We start from the raw sequence: 19,930 nt of genomic DNA on the forward strand, positions 1-19,930 counted from the left end.
GAAGGCTAGGACTATAACAGAGTTTAAAGAGAAGCTAGATAAATTAATGGAGGTTAGGTCCATAAAAGGCTATTAGCCAGGGGATAAAAATGGTGTCCCTGGCCTCTGTTTGTCAGAGGCTGGAGATGGATGGCATGAGACAAATCGCTTGATCACTGTCTTTGGTCCACATCCTCTGGGGCACTTGGCGTTGGCCACTGTCGGCAGACAAGCTACTGGGCCAGATGGACCTTTGGTCTGACCCAGTACGGCCGTTCTTATGTTCTTATGATAGTGCATCTACAGGAGAGTGACAGAAGAATTGAGTATCTACGCTCAGATAGTATTTGTTAATGAGAGGCTAACAAATGTGCTAACCATGGTGATTATGATGTATCTGGGAGATAGAGACATATGTTCTCTGAGAATCAGAATAACACAAAAAATCTTAACAACTTAGCCAGAGGTGTGATGAATTCTCCACCACTTCATGTCTTTAAATCAAGATTGGATGTCTTCCTAAAAAGCCTGCTCTAGTTCATCTATAAGAAATGGGCTCAATGCAATAATTACTGGGTGAAATTCTGTTACCGGAGCTATGCAGGAAGTCAAACTAGATCATCATAATAGGCTCTTCCAGCCTTAAAAATCTATTATTCATTTCATACAGACCGTTTACAAGTAGGCATTCATTTCTACAATGTTTTCACATTAACTAGGTCTAAGAACAGAGTTTTAGTGTGCATACAATTACAGAAAGTCAGAATTTGCTCTGCACTACTGGCATAAAGCAATCCTTCAAGTACATATTCTAAAGTCCATTGAGGTCAAAGAAAAGTCTTCCACCATCTTCAGTAGACTTTGGAACAAATCCCAGACAGACAACACATCCTTCACAATGATGTGTTCCTTTAAAAAATTGCACCGTTGACTTTTAAAACCTTTTACTGGAATGACATATTCCAGAAAACCTAGTGCTAGTGACATTTACATGAACGCAAAACAACTTATGGAAAACAGGCTTTTTATTGAGTCTGGGAGAAGGAACACACTCAATGTGGAAAGAGAAAGAACAGAAGACAAAGAAAGATATTTTGTAAAATTCTACCTGTGTCTGGACAGGAGAATACAAGGTTTCTGAGTAGGCCATTATTTACATATCTGCAAGCTGATTGGATGCTATGATGATGGCCATGATATTAAAAACTAGATTGAGGTACTAGCAGACACCTGCTCACTCCTTGTAGCAACAGAATGTCAATGTGTGAACAAATATTGTTTAAAATAACAATAATGATAATGGATCATCATGTTAGTGTTTGATCAGGTCAGTAGAGACTGAAGCACAAAGAGTGCCTCTGTTGTTCAAAGGACATGGTAGAGTTTTGAGAAGGATTTTACTCAACTGGATTAGGGATGTAAAATCCTATTTAATCAGCTAACTGGTAAACATTACATTTAAGCAGTTAACTGCATAAATGGGATCCCATGCACAGGAGGCCACTGCAGCCCAGTTGGGTTGGAGAGGCCCTGCGACCCACAGTGTGGTGACCCCAGGCAAGAGGCTGTTCTAGCCAGGCTAGGCCGACAATGCCATAGGTTGCTGCAGCCAAGCCAGGCCCACCACAGGCGGGTGCTGCTCCAAATGGGCAGGAACGCCACAGCCCACAGTGCAGCTGGGGGGCTACTTCAGTCCAGCTGAGCCTGCCATGCCATTGGCTGCTCCAGTAAGGTGTCAAGCAAGGGCATGATCCAAGTCAGCCAGACCACCGGCTGACCAGTAGATTGGTAAGCATCATCCAGTAAGGTAAGGGTTAACTGGTGACATTCCTAAACAAGAGACAGTAAGTTAATATTTCTTACCCAAAGGGAGATAATTCTGGTGAGTGGGAGTGTGTCTTGGAAGGCAGTGTGGGGTGGAGACTTGAGGGATTCAAACCTGTATTACTAATACAAAGAAAATCTCACTCCCCCACTTCCTGTACATCCTTATAGACTTTACGGTCAGAAGTGACCATTGTGATCATCTAATGTAGTTTGATCTCCAGCAAGGTTAAGGATTCGCTGCCAACCTATTGAAATACACACAATTTAAATAGGCCTATCACTGACACTTTTATTAGTGATTGTTTTATTTATCACGATCACTTTTATTAACCCTAAGGGGTTGTGAAAATAGTTCATTTCAAATGAGGAGTCACCAACCTCAAAATGTTGAGAAGCCCTGCTGTTTGTGCCCCACATTGCAGCATTGCTTTTCCAAATAGAAATCTTTTCTTATCTGAGTTTTTCCCCCTCACTCGGTGCACTCTCCCCTTTGGAGTTGTACCTCCATCATGCCACAGTGACACATGTATCACAGACTGCTGTAAACCAAGAAACCCCTGGCAGAGAATTTGCTGCTTATTCACAGAGTTTTCTGATTGCTCAATAATGTGTTCTGTTTTAATTAAATGTTGATTACATTTACTTTAACACTTTAATAAAATCTTACACCGCACACACCATTCAGGAAAATCTACAATGGTCCTAATGCTGAATCTTAGTCATAGAAAGACTCTAGAATACCTTAGCATTAATAAATGCCAAGTTATAACAGAGAAGCACAGAAGTGGGCTGTTTTTTGATAGGTTATCTTATTAAGTATGGCATGAAGGTCTGCATTTCTCATTCCTTTCAGGATAAGAGCGAAGGATAATATTGAACTGACAGATGGCTGCAACTCATTATTGTGTGGAACTACTGCACTGAGGGTGAAACGATTGCAAATTAATCATCATTCACTAAGAATGAGTGGCAGGGAATGATGTGTGCGGTTGCTATTTTATTTCATGTCACATTAAACCTGCACTGGATGACTGACAAAATGTGTTATACTCACTGTGGCCTGTGCTAACATCAACAGATGAGCTAACAGTATCTTCTCACATAAACTATTTGTTATTTTCTTGCAAATAATGCACCAGAAGTTACAATCTAGATTGAGCATAATTATGGATAAACACAAAACCCCTGAGTGTTGATATATTTATTACTTCCAATGGAGAATACCTTATTTTATTGTAAATTATATTGTAATATTAAGCTACATTATGCCCCAGCCTAATTAATTTCAATTTACACCAGATCCCAATTACCTCTGCAGTCAGGGTTTTTTGTTTTTTTTCCCCCTTCAACTGTCATGTAGTTCTCTTTAGCTTGTGCTATCACTTAAGGCAGAAACAAAAATATTTAATGTCTGGGTGCTTTCTAATCTCACTACTAAGCAACTACTTCCCTCCCTGGTGCCTAGCTGCTCAAAAAGAGAAATTATTACAAAGGGATATGAAGTGGCATCTAATTTATTAACAAAGGTTCATTCAGAGCATGCTGCATTCAGTCTGCCACTCAATTCACTTTCTCTTGGACTTTTTCAATTGGACTGTTACTTCTCAGGTAAACAGCTATCTTTGCACACTTTGGGTACTGCAATAGTTGTCTGTATTTTTAAGTGAGTGGTGAGATTGAGATGCCTTAATAGGAGGGCTGATTTTTTTAGAACTGATGAGCACCCATTCTATGAAAGTCAGGTCCTTTTAAAGATATTAAGTTGAACTGTCAAAAACTGAGACACCCCAAAATAACCGGTCACTTTTGAAAGTATGGCCAATCATGATTTGTATTGTTAAATGGCTTCTACTATAAATAGATTTTAAAGGGCACTGCCATGGGCTATGTGGCGTCATGATTTGTAATACTGTTATAAACTGAGTGTAATCTTGTTATTCAATAGAGTTTGACAGATGTGAATTTACAGTTCAGTTAATGTAACTGCAAGCATAAAGGTCACCATAGACAGAGGGAGTGTGTGAACCTGCCCAGGACGTTTTGTTGAGTATTGTTTTGGATAGATGGTTGGGGAGACAGAATGCAAAGGAACTGAGAACAGACCAGAAAGACTAGAGAGAGAAATAAGAGAGCAGCTGAAACCATGGTGGCTGACTGTGGAAGAAACCTGAGGAGAGGTTTTTGTGTTAGGGAGCAGGCTGAAGAGAGTACTTAGTGCTGTGAGCAAAATAAATTGTTTCCTGCTATTTGTTTCGTTTTGGTTTCTCAGATACAGGACTTTGTACATAAAACAAAATTTCAAAGTAGTATCTGATTTCCACCGATTTCAGCTCCCTACTGAAGTTTTGATTAGCTGCTCAGTCAAAGGGGCATTAGTGAATATTTGTCCACAACAGCAAACAGCACAGTTTGCTACAATTAGCTGCCTCCACACAAACAATGGCCAGGACTGAATAGCTGGGGTTTTACAGTTCAGGACACATAATACCAGTCATACTGGGTCAGATCAGTGACCTATTCATCCCCGTATCCTGTCTTTCAGTAGTGGCCAATTCCAGATGTTCCAGAGGGAGTGAACAGAACAGGCAACTACTAAGTGATCCACTACCTGTCACCAATTCCCTGCTTCTGACAATAGAGGCTAGGAACACTTCAGAGCATCGTGTTGCTTCCTTGCTCATTCCATCTAATAGCAATTGATGGACTTCTTCTCCATGAACATAGTTCTTTGTTGAGGCCTTTTAGGGTGCGTCTATACAGCAGCGTTATTTGGGAATAACAAGTGTTATTCAGAAGTAACAATGCAAGTGTCTACCCATCAATTCCATTATTTTGAAATAAATTCAAAATAACAGATGGCTTATTCTGACTTCTGTAAACCTCATTCCACAAGGAATAATGCCTATTCCAAAATAGCTATTTTGGTATAGCAGTGGTATGGATGCTCTACTGCTGCTATTTTGAAATAGCTCCTCCCTAGGGCCATTCAAAGTAATTACTCCCCAGTGCCTCCTGGGGCTCTAAATTGAGGTAGAATGTCCACTTTGCTGTAGTGTAGACGTGCTATTTCAAAATAAACTAATTTGGAGTGTTTCTTCCAAAATAGCTTATTTTGAAATAAGTATGCAGTGTAGACGTGCACTTAAAGTCTTGGTCTTCACAACATCCTGTGTCAAGAAGTTCCGCAGGTTGTCTCTGTGTGTTGTATGAAGGAATATTTCCTTAGGTTTCTTTAAAACCTGCTGCCTATTAATTTAATTTTGTGTCCCCTCTTAGTTCTTGTATTATGAATAAATAACACTTGCTTTTTACTTTCTCTGCTCCGGCCATGATTTTATGGCTCTCATCCATATCCCCACTTAGTTGATTGACTTTTCTCCAATCTGAAAAGCTCCATTCTTATTAATTTCTCCTCATATAGAAGCTGTTCCATACCTCTAATGATTTTCATTGTTCTTTTTTTTTTCAATTCCAATATATCGTTTTTGAGATATAGCAACCAGATCTTCATGCACCATTCAAGATGTGGGAATAGCCTGGATTTATATAGAGACAATATTTTCTGTTGTAATATGTGTTTATTATCTGGCCTTTCCTAACGATTTCCAAAATTCAGTTAAGCTTTTTTTACCTCTACTGCACATTGAGTAGATGTTTTCAGAGAACTATCCACAATGACTCCATTCTTGTGTGCTAATAACTAGTTTAGACCACATCATTTTATATGTATAGTTGGGATTATGTTTTCCAGTGTATGTTACTTCGAATTTGTCAGCACTGAATATCCAACAACAAGCTTGCCTGGGAAAGCTTGTATATGTATAAGTTCCTATTGCATAGCAGTCTCAAGTTAATATAATTATAATCCCTCACTTCCATTCACTAATTCTAATAAAATAGAATAATTCTAATAAAAAGGTCCCTTAATTCCTAGCAGTTTTGCACCAATTGACGTTGCTTTCAAAGGGTGTCTCTTTAGGGGTGAAATTCCTACAGCTTTAAAAATCATGACGAGTATTCAGGCTTTGTAAAGGTTGAGTGCGGATAGATCAGGGAGGTGAAATTAAGTCTTATATATCTGGCATTTCCTGCAACTCTGGAGGCTTCGAGTCATTTCTTTTACATGTGTGTTTTGGGGAAGGAGGATACTTATGGTTATTTTCAATACAGTAGTCTATTTTACGTCATTTATCATGCCTCTGATCTGATTGGTTAACAGAAATTTAAGTATTTTTAGGCTTGAAACTTGATCAGTCTTTAAAACTAATTAAAAAATCTTCCGCTCCATTATTGAGAAATAACTAAAGCAGCAAACTCTCCATTTTGGGAGGCTCAATAAAACAAAACAAGGCATGAGATCCCTTGGTGGTTCTTTAGCTAGCATACAGTATCCTATGTCATACAGAACAATCTGTTACAGTAAGCTAGGACCATTCAGACAAACAGGTTTTAATACAGACAAATGCCAGGTCAAATCAGTAACAAATGCTGGTTTCATTTACAGAAGATTTGGGGTGAGGAGTTACCCTAGAATAATGTGACTCTGAAAAAAATTTAGGCGCCACAGCTAATAATTCAACACAAGCTACTAGTGCGACACTCTGGCAAAAATGAAAATGAGATTCTTGGATGTGTAAACAGAGGAGCAGCGAGGTAGATTTAACCTCTATACATGTCATCGATGAAACTGGTAATAATATATTGCATACAATTCTGGCATTCACATTTTGAAAGGGATCTTGAAAAGTGGAAAAGTTCAGAAAACAGCCACAAAAAATATTCAAAGGTTGGGAAAAGTGCCTTGCAGTGAAGGACTTGAAGAGCTTAATCTGTGTAATTTACTTAAAAAAATGAGCAATGACTTGAGTACAGCATATAAGTGCCTCTACAGTGAGAAAATGTCAGGTATTAAAGGGCTTTCTAATCTTGTGGAGAAACTCATAGCAAGAACCAATGGCTAGAAGACAGAGAAATTCAAATTAGACACACATTTGTAACAGTGAGGGTAATTAATCACTGGACCAAACTACTAAGGGAAGTGGTGGATTCTCCTTCTCTTGATGACTTCAAATCAAGACTGGATCTCTTTCTGGAAGATATAGATTACTCTAAAACAAATTATTGGGCTCAATACGGGAGTAACTGAGTGAACTTAAATGGACTGTGATCTACATACAATCAAACTGGATAACAACATTGTCCCTTCTGGCCTTAATCAATGAATAAAAAGTGCCAAGGTTGTTGTGGTCTAGTAGAAAGACATGGGCAGCCATCTGCAGGAATAACATTTTTTATGTCTAAACTTTAAACTTCAGTTTTAATAAAACTATGCAGTGGTCAGAACATGTACTAGCTCAAGAGAGTCCAGGAGGCACAAGCCCTTTGTCCATCTACACAAAAAGTGGCATTCTCAATGACAGACCCAGCCAAGCCCACCAGCACGGAAGATGGGGGAAGGGGACAATTGCTCCAAGGCAATTCTGAAAGGTCCAGGGTTCTGGTTGTTGCAGGGCCTAGAGTCCTGGGCCCTTTAAAATTGCCACCGGAGCATCATACAGCACGCTCCAGGCAGCTCTAAGGGCAGGGAGACTGGCATGGCATGCTCCTGGCAGCACTTAGGGCTGGCTGCCTCCAGCCCTGCCCCTTTTGGGAGCATGGAACCGGGCTCCCTCTGTCTTGCCAAGGGGCCCAGTATGGCTGTTTGCTCCCCTAGACCCAGCTTAGCCACACCACAGTGCTGATATTCCTCAGCTGAGAGCTGTAGGTGAAATCTTGCAACCATTTGCTCCCTTGATTTCAGTGGGGCCAGGATCTCATCCCATGTTCAGGAAGAGATAATAGCTCAGTCTTAAAACTTATTCAGTCCTGGGTCTCTTTGCTGAGACTGTCAGAATTAGGCCAACTCTGACATGACGATTTGTCCTCCAGAATTTGGACACCAAATTCATATCACATAACTCCTCTAGAAGCTGAATGATGAATAATTTTGGCCACTGCTATATTTGAGCCAGCAACCTAGAGCTGAAAGGCTCTGTTATTATCTTGTTACCAACTTTTGTGCAAGCCACATTGTCCCCTTTTCACTACAATTACAGAAAAATGGATTTTAACAAGAAAGACAAATTAAAGTAGCCCAGTCCCAATCTCATAGCAGATTCACTTCATGGTTTGCTCTGAGGAAAAGCAATCTAGACTGTCAGTTCAGCTGTCATATGGCTAAATCACACTTGGGCATGTCATAGTAACAGATTGTTACGCTTTGATTACTATCCAAAATACTCGTAGACACCTGGAATAGCTCTCTTGTTTACTCTGCTCCAATAAAATTGTTTTGATATTTCCAAAACTTTTAAAAGATTTTGTTTCATGGAAATTTTTAAAATTTTGACTTTGTTCTGATGCTGATCAAAGGGGAGCTTTAAAATGGAATTTCATGGAAATTGTGAGTTTTGATTTGCTCTGTTCCCTGCTAAAGCTATTCCATCAAATGCCAGTATTTGTAACACTAAATAGATGGCAACCAAAAAGACTCTTTGTCCAGTTTTTTTTTAAACAAAACAGGGACCTCTCATCAAACAGGACCCTCAACTTCTTTCCCAAGATACTATCAAGTTCTACAGATCATTAAGGCCATCAGATATTCCCATTAATTTCTATTAGATGTGGATTTATTTATCTGATTTTCTTCTGGCTGTTACGAACGCCTGCTCAAAAAACACAAAAATATAAAAACTAAAAGTGTAACCACACAAGAGAAAAATCCAGGACCAAGAAATCATCATTCTATACTTTAAAACTGAAGTGTGAAACTTTAGATTTGCTTGTGTGAGAGCTGTATCACTGCTTTTTTAAAAACAAAATGTCGTTGCTCTGATAGAATACCGGTTCCTTTTGTCACCCATACTGTACAGACATCCATGACCCCAAACAACTGATGTGAGATCAGTACCATTTTCGAAGCTAGGTTGGTGATTTTATAGATATAGAGTAATTGCTGTTTAGACAAACAGATGGAACTGACAGGATAATTTTGAATAATATTGACAGCAGCTAGTCTTCCAAATGTGTCACTTTTCATTTGGCAACAAGAGCATACCAGTGTGGAGGATGGAGAATTTTCTTAATTTCTTTCCAGTCAGAAACCAACTTGTAAACAACTATCTGTTCTATAATCCATCAACTGTCTATCACTAAAATTATGAAGTGTGACAAGGGAAAGCAGAGATGTACATAATCCTCTTCTGTACATCTTTTCTCGGCTAACTATATCTCAAATGCATGCACAAATTAAACCAAAAAATCTAGGTGATTGGTTTCTACATAGATGCAGGTTTTGATCATCTAGTCTAAGCCTCCAGTGTAATACAAGCCATTAGAACATCTCCAAAATAAATTCCTAGAGCAGATCTTTCAGAAAAACCTCCATTCTTGATTTTAAAATTGCCAATGATACAGAATCCACCATGACACTTGGTAAATTGTTCCAATGGTTAATTACTCTCACTATTAAAAATGTATGCCTCGTTTCCAGTCTGAATTTCTCAGGATTCAACTTCCAGTCATTGGATCACATCATACCTTTCTCCCCTAGACTGAAAACCCATTACAATATCAAATATTTGTTCCCCACATAGGTAATTCAAGATGGCAATCAAGTCTACTGTTAAACTTTCCTTTGTTAAACTAAATAAATAGAACTCCTAAGGCTATTTTCAAGATCTTTACTTATTCTTGTGGCTCTTCTCTGAAATTTTAGTAATTAGCTCCCCAATTTTAAATATCCTTCTTGAGTTGTGGACACCAGAACTGGACATTATATTCCAGCAACAATCACATTAATAACAAATACAGAGGTAAAATAATTTGTTCACTTCCACTTGAGAGTCTCCTGTTTATGAATCCAAGGATTATATTAGCACTTTTGGCCATAGTGTTGCACAATGAGCACATGTTCTGGTGATTATCCACCATAACCTGCAATTCTTTTTTTCAGAATCACTGCTTTCCACATTGGAGTTCCCCCATTCTACAAGTATGACCTACATTCTTTGCTCTTAGACGTACATTGTGACTGCTATGGCTTTTTACTGCATATCCTTGAAGACCTTATTGAATTATATTTAAGTATACTTGGGGTTCATTATATTACATGCACAGTTTACATATTATTTTGGACAGTGTGTTTTCTCTCTAGGAGGGAGGATGTGCTGAGAGGCCTGTAGTTCAATGACTGTATTGAAAAAGTGTCAGATACGAATGGACATTTGGAGAATACATATGAAGTGAATTTTTTGAAGAATACCTTGGGTGAGTTTAATAAAAATTCCGCACATGTGATTATGCAACAACCCAGTCTTTTGGAGCTATTCACTAAGGTCATGTCTAAACTACATCCCTCTTTTGAAAGAAGAATGTAAATTAGGCAGATTGAAAGCGCAAATGAAGTGGGGATTTAAATATCAGGGGTATAGGATCTTTCGAAGAAGGTCTTTTTTCCCCCCGAAAGAATCGGTTTCACTTTCAAAATACCCTTTTTCGAAAGAACGCTGTGACGCAATTATGCAAATGAAGCACGGGATATTTAAATCCCTGCTTCATTTGCACTTTTGATCTGCCTAATTTACATCCCTCTTTCGAAAGCGGGATGTAGTGTGGGGATAACATATTAATGTATTGAAAATGATTCCCCCAAATGGAAGTGACTCCCCATAATTTGTTCCCCACAACTTAGTGTTTAGATTTATTATTAATTCTTATTATTATTATTAGTTAAGATTGTTAAATGTTTAGATTTATTATTATTATTGCCCCTTTAGAATATAATGTATTAGGTAATGTAACTTAGAACTGTTAAAAATATAATCCTAACTGTTAAGAATATAATCCTATGTAACCAGAAACAGCCCCCCCCCCCTCTGTGCTCCAGGGCATGCTCAAGCTTGTGAAAGGGGCTGCTTGAAATTGACATTGCAGAGATACATTGTAACAATGCATTGTCAAGCCACTAACTCTGCTATGGGAGCCAAGCCCTGTAATTGTCTAAGGGCATTGTTAACTTTACTTAGCAGTCAGAGAATGTTTTAAGCAATACCACCCAGAAACTTTCTGTAACTACAACTTTTATTATTATACAAAATACTGTATGAATGTATGAGAGAGTGCTTGGATGATGAATGAATGGCTCTGAGAGGTGCCAGCCTGAGAATACAGCAACAAAGGGCTGAAGAAGGCGTCAGGTGCCAGTGCAACCAAAAGGTGTCAAGTGGAGAAACTGGAGGTCCACCCGATGAGATCACTGATGAGCACCTGGCAGCCACCCTGGAGACATCAGCATGATACAGCAATTTCCATAGACTGGCATAGGAAGAAATTCCTATAAGAACTGGACTAAAAAACTATGGAATCAGAGTCCAAGGTTCTGCTGCCAGCCTACCAGGAGCTTCAGATGTGCACCTGATCAGGACTTCGCTCCCCACTACCATCACTTGTGTACAGAATACCTGGCCAGTATTCTGTCACAAGCAACTTCCAGGCTGGTAACTATACACAGAACTTGAATGAATGGATGTATGAATGAATGGTTATATATATATATATATATATATATACACACAAGTGTATAAGGGTTAAGTAGTGATAGGAATAAGTAGTTAAACAACGTTGTTTGCTTCTATCTTTTCTTTATTTTTTTATTATCTTTACAATAAATGTGGCTTTTTGCCTTATCCCCCTCATAAGATCCTGCTTGCTTTTATTTGGTACAACATTTTGGTGGAGAATGCGAAAGGGGGAATATTGGTAAAAAGCCTCAGGTATTGTGAACATTAGTGTGCACACAGCTGACTCTACAAAGAGCAGTTCTATTTTTTTTTTCTTTTTCTTTCTTTTTATTTTGGTTAACCAAAGCCTGCTGACCTCCAGAGGGTAGAGGCTTCACAAAAGAGCTCATAGTAAAAAGAAGCTACAATTATTGAAATAATTTAGGCTGTAAATAGAAGCTATGGTTATTCATTGAAATAATCTAGGCTGTGTAAGAAGCTACGATTATTCATTGGAATAATCTAGGCTGTGTAACTAGAAGCTACAATTGTTGAAATAATTTAGGCTGTAAATAGAAGCTACGACTATTGTTGGAATAATCTAGGCTGTGTAAGAAGCTACGATTATTCATTGGAATAATCTAGGCTGTGTAACTAGAAGCTACAATTATTAAAATAATTTAGGCTGTAAAAAGAAGCTACGATTATTAATTAATAGTCTAGGCTGTGTCACTCGCTGCAAGAGTTCAGGGGTGATAAAGGAAACTACACAAGTATTAAAGATGTTTTAAAAAAAGTCCAGGAAAAGCAGTCTCAGAGGGAGGAATAGAGTTTGAAGGAGCTCTAACCTCACCTTTCATAAAGAAATAACACCCTTTAAACAAATCCTTCAGAGATATGGGTACAAGTCCTTGGACAAGCCCTTGAAGATGTTTGTAATATTTTGAACCTAGAGGATAGATTGGCACAGTATATCCTCATGTACAAACCTTCTAATGCTGCCAAAGGATATGCAGCAGCAATTTGGCTATTATGGGAGGCATGTAATAACAGTTACCTCCACTTAGCTACCTGCAAAGAAGAAAAAAAAAATCTCTCTCTGCAGAAAAAGCTAAACCCAAAAGAAAAAGGGGAAAAAAACCCCACAACTTCAATTTGGCTCCTATGAAACCTGTAATGAGGTGTTCCTCAAATTAACTAATTATAAAAATTCAAATAGGAAACTGCAAAATGTAAAAGCCTCTGCTGCAAAAGCAAAAAGGTGGAAATGTCTGTCCCTCAGTACCCAGACACAGCTAGATTCCCTTAAGGATGGGTACTGAGAGTTAAAGTAGCACTCTCAAAGTTTTCAGGGATATGCTTAAGGAAAAGAACCAGGAGGTGTGGGGTTTAGTGAACAAGGCCACCCTCCTTGCTAAACTGGTAATGGGACAAAGCCTGTGTCCATGGAAAAGGGCCATTCAGCAAGAAAAAAACAGGATCAGGCCCAAACAAGCAGGCAGGCAAAAGATAAATTAAAGGCCTTGTGGTAAAACTGGGAAAAAGCAGTAAGTACAGGTACTGTAAATCTAAATTCTTAAAACAATACTTACAAGAAGTAATATCTGAAGCAAGGCCAGTTTTCATTTTAAGAAATAAGAAAGTGTTTTAAGAAAGAAAGAAAAAAAAACATAGAAAAGTTAACTCTACAGAGTCTGGAGGAAATTAAGCAGTTGTGAAAATGCTAAAATGTTATAGGAAAAGAATTCTTGGTTTCTTTGCAGCCTTTCTTAAGGAAAAAGGGGTCCTTTTCCAAAAGAGTGTCTGTAAATAATCCAGGCAAATTTAACTAAAAAACTTCAAGGGGGTTCTATTGGGAACTTAAGTACCCCCAAATGAATAAAAGTGAATGTAATCTTTGTACAGGTATGTAAAAATAGTGTTAGAAATATTCAGAGAATATATGCATGTATCTGTGTGTAAATACAGTGTAAATAGTAGGTAAGGTTTTTAAGATCCAGAACTCCTGTTTTGTAGGTTAGTAAACTGTTTTGTATGCTTAAAACAAATTGGTTTGTTTTGTTTTTAGTAAAGCCATTTCATACCAAGTTGTTTAATAAAAGTATAGGAAAACTCAGTGAGCATAAAAGAAATAGTTACACCCAATGCAAAAATTAATATGGCTAAATAACATTATAAACAAAGAATGCACATTTGCCTGTAACATGCAATGTATATTGTAGAAGGAGGTAAAAACTGGAAACAAATCAAAATCCTGTGAAGGCTTCAGGAGCCACAACAGGATGTAATTTCCTTTTCAGGTTGCTGTGTGAGAGAGCAGGACTTAAAGTAAAAACTCAAAACTGTAAAACTCAAAACTGGCAAAAGTTATTGTGTCCCTTTTTAAGACAAAGCTACAAACAGCTTTAAATCTAAAAGCAAGCCAGAAAGTGTCCGTGGTGCAAATGCCCTAGCTGGCAGCACCAAAAAAATAAAATAAAAATAAAAATAAAAATGTTTGCAGGTAAATAAATAGTTTGATTAGCAAACTACCTGAGACCAGAACAAAAAGGGGTCTGCATATGAAAAAAATTTCAAAATGGTTTTAAACACACTGGTCTCAAAGCTAAGTTGTCTAAATAAAAGGCATGCTATCACAGGATACTTAAACATCTATTGGTAAGATCCACAGGGCTACTTGTTATTTGATGCTAATGTTCATAAGTAACCCTGTAATATGTACATGATTTTCTCTTAAAAAAAAAAAAAAAAAAAAACCTTTAAAATGTTAAAATAATCATTGGAAACACATCTCACACTTAAAACCCTCCCAGCATTATAGTAATAATGCTTCTTGGCTACTCTCTATTCATAAACCTAACACAGCAGAAACTTACTAACTTAGTCTGCTGTATAAGAGGAAAACTAAAGTACACCTCCTAAATTTAATAATTACACAGTGGGGTAATTCACCCACAAGAAGGGGTAAAAACCATTCAAACCTGTTTTGCCTACAAAACAAAAATATTTACCTATAGGAGTAATTGTAAGCAAAGAGACATGAAAACATATTTGTAAAAAAGAAAGTATGTAAATAATAATGCCACCCCCAAAGGGGTAGAAGTATGTTCTTGTTTTGTCTTTCAGAAAATCAGGACAAGCTCGTACCAGCTAAATACCCTACAACACCATGGATGTATTGTTGCAACAAAGATTGTTTTATGTTTTGTGTTTGTCTCATGTCTGTCTGTCTGTCTAACTAACTAGTATACTGTGTTAAAAATAATCTGCCCTAGGCAGGAAAGGTTCAATAAGCATTAAACATGTTAACTGCATTTAGAAAAACCCAGTGTAAATGGCTGTGGAGAAATCTCAGAGGAACTGATAGTTGTTTCAGAAGAGGCAGAATCAGCCAGGGAATTGGAGCAGTCTGGCAACCAAGTGACTGGGTATGACCAGCTTGCTGGGAAGTCAGTGTGTTTGGGACAAGAGTGTTCCCAGGGGAGGCACACCCAGTCAGGCCTTTTGTCTTTGGAAGAGGGAGCTTTGCATTTAAAATCACAGGGCAATGGGGCAAGACCTATGTGGCCAAGGAAGGCTGCAGATTTTTCAACCTAAAAACCCAAAATTGTCAGCGTACACTTGGGATGAATTTGTTCCTGCTACTTATGCTAACTTTCATAACCACTGTACTACAGTTACTAAGAATGTAACAATGTTCAATGTGCAGGATTTTGTACCAAAACCCTGGAAATGGTTAAAAAAAAATGTACCCAAGAGCACATTGTATGTTCAAAAGCCTTGTAACACTGGTATTTTACTGTTAGTACTTGTAATTAGTGTTGAAGCTTCTCACCTGAGAAAGGGGAATTCCAAAATTGGTGTGTGATGTGAAAAGGGAAACTGAGGCACACCACCAATTTTGTTTTCAGGGCTAAATGCAAGGATGCCTACACTATATGGGATGAGAGCACATAAATTCATGCACTGTTAATTGGGTTTCAAACTGTTGCCCAAGCTGCCCTGGATAAAATCACTATTTTTTCTCTCGCTCTGGGCAAAGTCACCTGACCTGGATAAAGAGAATATTTGTTACATTACAATCACAAACACATGTTGCCTCACGATACCTTCTCTTAAACAAACAGATTAAATACAAAGTGACACTACGAGTATACCAGATATCGTAGTGTCAAAAGGGGGAGTATGTGGGGATAACATATTAATGTATTGAAAATGATTCCCCCAAATGGAAGTGACTCCCCATAATTTGTTCCCCACAACTTAGTGTTTAGATTTATTATTAATTCTTATTATTATTATTAGTTAAGATTGTTAAATGTTTAGATTTATTATTATTATTGCCCCTTTAGAATATAATGTATTAGGTAATGTAACTTAGAACTGTTAAAAATATAATCCTAACTGTTAAGAATATAATCCTATGTAACCAGAAACAGCCCCCCCTCTGTGCTCCAGGGCATGCTCAAGCTTGTGAAAGGGGCTGCTTGAAATTGACATTGCAGAGATACATTGTAACAATGCATTGTCAAGCCACTAACTCTGCTATGGGAGCCAAGCCCTGTAATTGTCTAAGGGCATTGTTAACTTTACTTAGCAGTCAGAGAATGTTTTAAGCAATACCACCCAGAAACTTTCTGTAACTACAACTTTTATTATTATACAAAATACTGTATGAATGTATGAGAGAGTGCTTGGATGATGAATGAATGGCTCTGAGAGGTGCCAGCCTGAGAATACAGCAACAAAGGGCTGAAGAAGGCGTCAGGTGCCAGTGCAACCAAAAGGTGTCAAGTGGAGAAACTGGAGGTCCACCCGATGAGATCACTGATGAGCACCTGGCAGCCACCCTGGAGACATCAGCATGATACAGCAATTTCCATAGACTGGCATAGGAAGAAATTCCTATAAGAACTGGACTAAAAAACTATGGAATCAGAGTCCAAGGTTCTGCTGCCAGCCTACCAGGAGCTTCAGATGTGCACCTGATCAGGACTTCGCTCCCCACTACCATCACTTGTGTACAGAATACCTGGCCAGTATTCTGTCACAAGCAACTTCCAGGCTGGTAACTATACACAGAACTTGAATGAATGGATGTATGAATGAATGGTTATATATATATATATATATATATATACACACAAGTGTATAAGGGTTAAGTAGTGATAGGAATAAGTAGTTAAACAACGTTGTTTGCTTCTATCTTTTCTTTATTTTTTTATTATCTTTACAATAAATGTGGCTTTTTGCCTTATCCCCCTCATAAGATCCTGCTTGCTTTTATTTGGTACAACAGTAGTTTAGACATAGCCTAAGATGTCTGCTAATTACTTGTTCCCAGAAAACTGAAATCAAAGGCCAAAGCTGTGTAAAGAAATGGCTAGTAACCTGCCCGCTTCATTATTTACCATTTTTCTGATTTTATGTCATCTGCATATTTTATCAATTATGACTTTATGTTTTCTTCTGGGTCATTGAAAAAAAATGTTAAATTATCTAGGGCCAAGAACCAATTCCTACAGCACCCTTCTAGAAACAAAAACTCAATAATAATTTTCCCGTTTTCTGTCAGACAGCTTTTAAACTATTTAAAGTGTGTCATGCTACTTTTATATTGTTCCAGATTTTTCATCAAAATATCATGTGGTACGAAGTCAAACACTTTACTGAAGTCTAAGTATATTACATTAACACTATCTACCAAATTTGCAATTTCATCAAGAAAGATATCAAATTAATTTGACAGGATCTATTTTCCATTAACCCATGTTGATTGCAATTAATTATAGTTATAATTAACTATCCTCTACTTCTTTATTAATCAAGTCCTAGATCAGCTGCTTAATTATCTTCTCTGGGCTCGATGTTAGACTGACAAGCCTATAATTAAATATTTGCCCCTTTAAAATATTGGCACAATATTGGCTTTCTTCCAGATTTCTGGAACTTTCCTGGTATTACAAGACTTATTGAAAATCATCATAAATGGTCCAGTGATAGCCTCCGTCAGTTCTTTTAAAGCTCTTGCATGCAAGTTCTCTGGATCTGCTGATATTAAAATGTTTTACTTCAGTAGCTTTTTAATATCCCCATGAGCTAGAATGGGGATGTATAGCATTTCACTATCAATATATGATATGACTTCTTCATTTGGCATTTTCCCCAAAATTCCAGAGCAGAAATACTTACTGAACACTTCTGCTTTTTCTGCATTATTACTGATAATTCTTCTGTTTCCATCTAGAAAAGAGGAGACTAAAGGGGGATATGATAAAGGTCTATAAAATCATGACTGGTATGGAAAAAGTGAATAAGGAATAGTTATTTACTTATTCCCACAATATAAGAACTAAGGGTCACCAAATGAAATTAATAGCCAGCAGGTTTAAAACAAACAAAAGGAAGTTTTTCTTCACTCAGCGCACAGTCTACCTGTGGAACTCCTTGCCAGAGGATGTAGTAAAGACTGGGACTTTAACAGGGTTCAGAAAGAACTAGATTGATTCATGGAGGTTAGGTCCATCAATGGCTATTACCCAGGTTAGGTAGGAATTGTGTTCCTAGCCTCTGTCTAGAAATGGATGACAGGAGAGGGATCACGTGAGGATTACCTTTCGTGTTCCCTCCCTCTGAGGCACCTGGTATTAGCCACTGTTGGCAGACAGGATACTGTGCTAGATGGACCTTTGGTCTGACTCAGTATGGCTGTTCTTATGTTCTAGTAATAGACCAATACTATTATTAAGATGCCTTTTGTTCCTAATATACTTAAACTCCTTCCTGTTGTTCTTAACTGTACTGGCCCTAACTTGTTGTGCCTTTTGTTTCCTTTATCAATTTTCTACAATTCCTAACTTCTGATTTATATTCATTACTATCAACTTCCCCTATCTTCCATTTTTTATATATTTTATAGCTATCTTTGCTTCCTTTCTAACCTGGGTCTTTTTTTAACCAATGCAAATTCAGACAAGAAATAAGGTGCACATTTATTTTAATAGTGATTGCAGTTAGCCATTGAAACATCTTACCTAGGGATGTGAGGGATTTGCCATCACTTGAAGTCAAAGCTGGCTATCTTTGCAAATGATATACTTTCTCCTTCTCACTAACAGAAGTTGTGGGTTTGATGCAGTAACTGCTAGGTGAGTGAGTTTGACTTGTGTTATGCAGGTGGTCAGACTGGATGATCATAATGGTTCCCTCTAGGAATGTACTAAAATCTAGGAATGTACTAAAATAATTAAATGATAGTGCTTTCCAGCCCCCTGACCTACCACTCACACTAATATTCTCAGACCACAGAGAAAACTCACATAACCCAAATGTCTAGAATGAACAGCCCAGGTAATGGGTTTGGGTTCGCATTATGCTTCCCTTCCCTCCCCTTCTGCTTGTGCCCTGCCTCATTGCACCTCCCTGTGGCTCCTACCTGTGGCTTCCTTCCTGCCTCCCACTTCACACTGATTTCCTCATCCCCATCCCCAGAGCTTACTGGGACTTCCAGACTTCCAGGGCCAGCACAGAGCTCCAGAGGCAGGGGTTCCTCTCTGCCTCCAGTCTGGGAGCAGGGAGTCCTAATTAGCTATCTCCTGGCTGCTGGCATGTGGGATGGGGGCAGGGAGAAGCTCTTTAGGAGCCACAGGCATACAAGCACACACTGCTGCATAGGAGCACCTGAAAATTTGGTGCTCCACATTTTTGGATGCCCTATGCAGCTGCATGTTTTACATATGCCTAGGGAAAGCCCTGGGTATCCAAGATAAGTATGCCTAGGTTTTAGAGTGTATGTTATAGTTACACTAACAACTATAGTTACAACTAACAACTTGTTGCCAGTATTTCTACTTGCTATTGTTAGACTCACTATACTGGGCTAAATACACTTTTTCTTGTTTTCACTACAAACATATTTCAATGCTGTGATGTGTGAAGCAGAACATAGATCGGAGGCATAACTGGTATGCTTGAGTGTACTGATTTGTGAATATTGTGAGTGACCTGCAGAAGAGAGGCTGCACACTCCACGGAGACTCCCAAATAATTTGGGGGTTGGAGTGTGTCTCTCACTAACTGCAGAGAGAGCAGGTTCTGGGTAGACCTGGAGAGGAATGCTGGGGTTGCCAGTGACTGCTAGAGACAGAAGACAGGACTATGCAGCACTTTAAAGACTAACAAGATGGTTTATTAGGTGATGAGCTTTCGTGGGCCAGACCCACTTCCTCAGATCAAATTGTGGAAGAAAATTGGCCAGCTCCCATCCAGAACACACCATACAATCCATCGTCTATAGCCAAGCCCTTCGATATAACCGCATCTGTTCTAATCCCACTGACAGAGACCAGAAACTTCAGGATCTCTACCAAGCATTTATAAACCTCAATTACTCACCCGGAGAAATAAAAAAACAAATTGAAAGAGCCAGACGAATACCCAGAAACCATCTACTTCAAGACAGACCCAAGAAAACCAATAGTAGAACACCACTTATCATCTATAGCCCACAACTTAAACCCCTCCAAAACGTTATCAATAAACCTATACTGGAACAGGATACTACACTCCGAGAGTCTCTGGGAGAT

This window comes from Pelodiscus sinensis, chromosome 3 (genome assembly GCF_052426305.1).
Source record: "Pelodiscus sinensis isolate ZL-2025 chromosome 3, ASM5242630v1, whole genome shotgun sequence".
In the NCBI taxonomy this organism is placed as follows: domain Eukaryota; kingdom Metazoa; phylum Chordata; order Testudines; family Trionychidae; genus Pelodiscus; species Pelodiscus sinensis.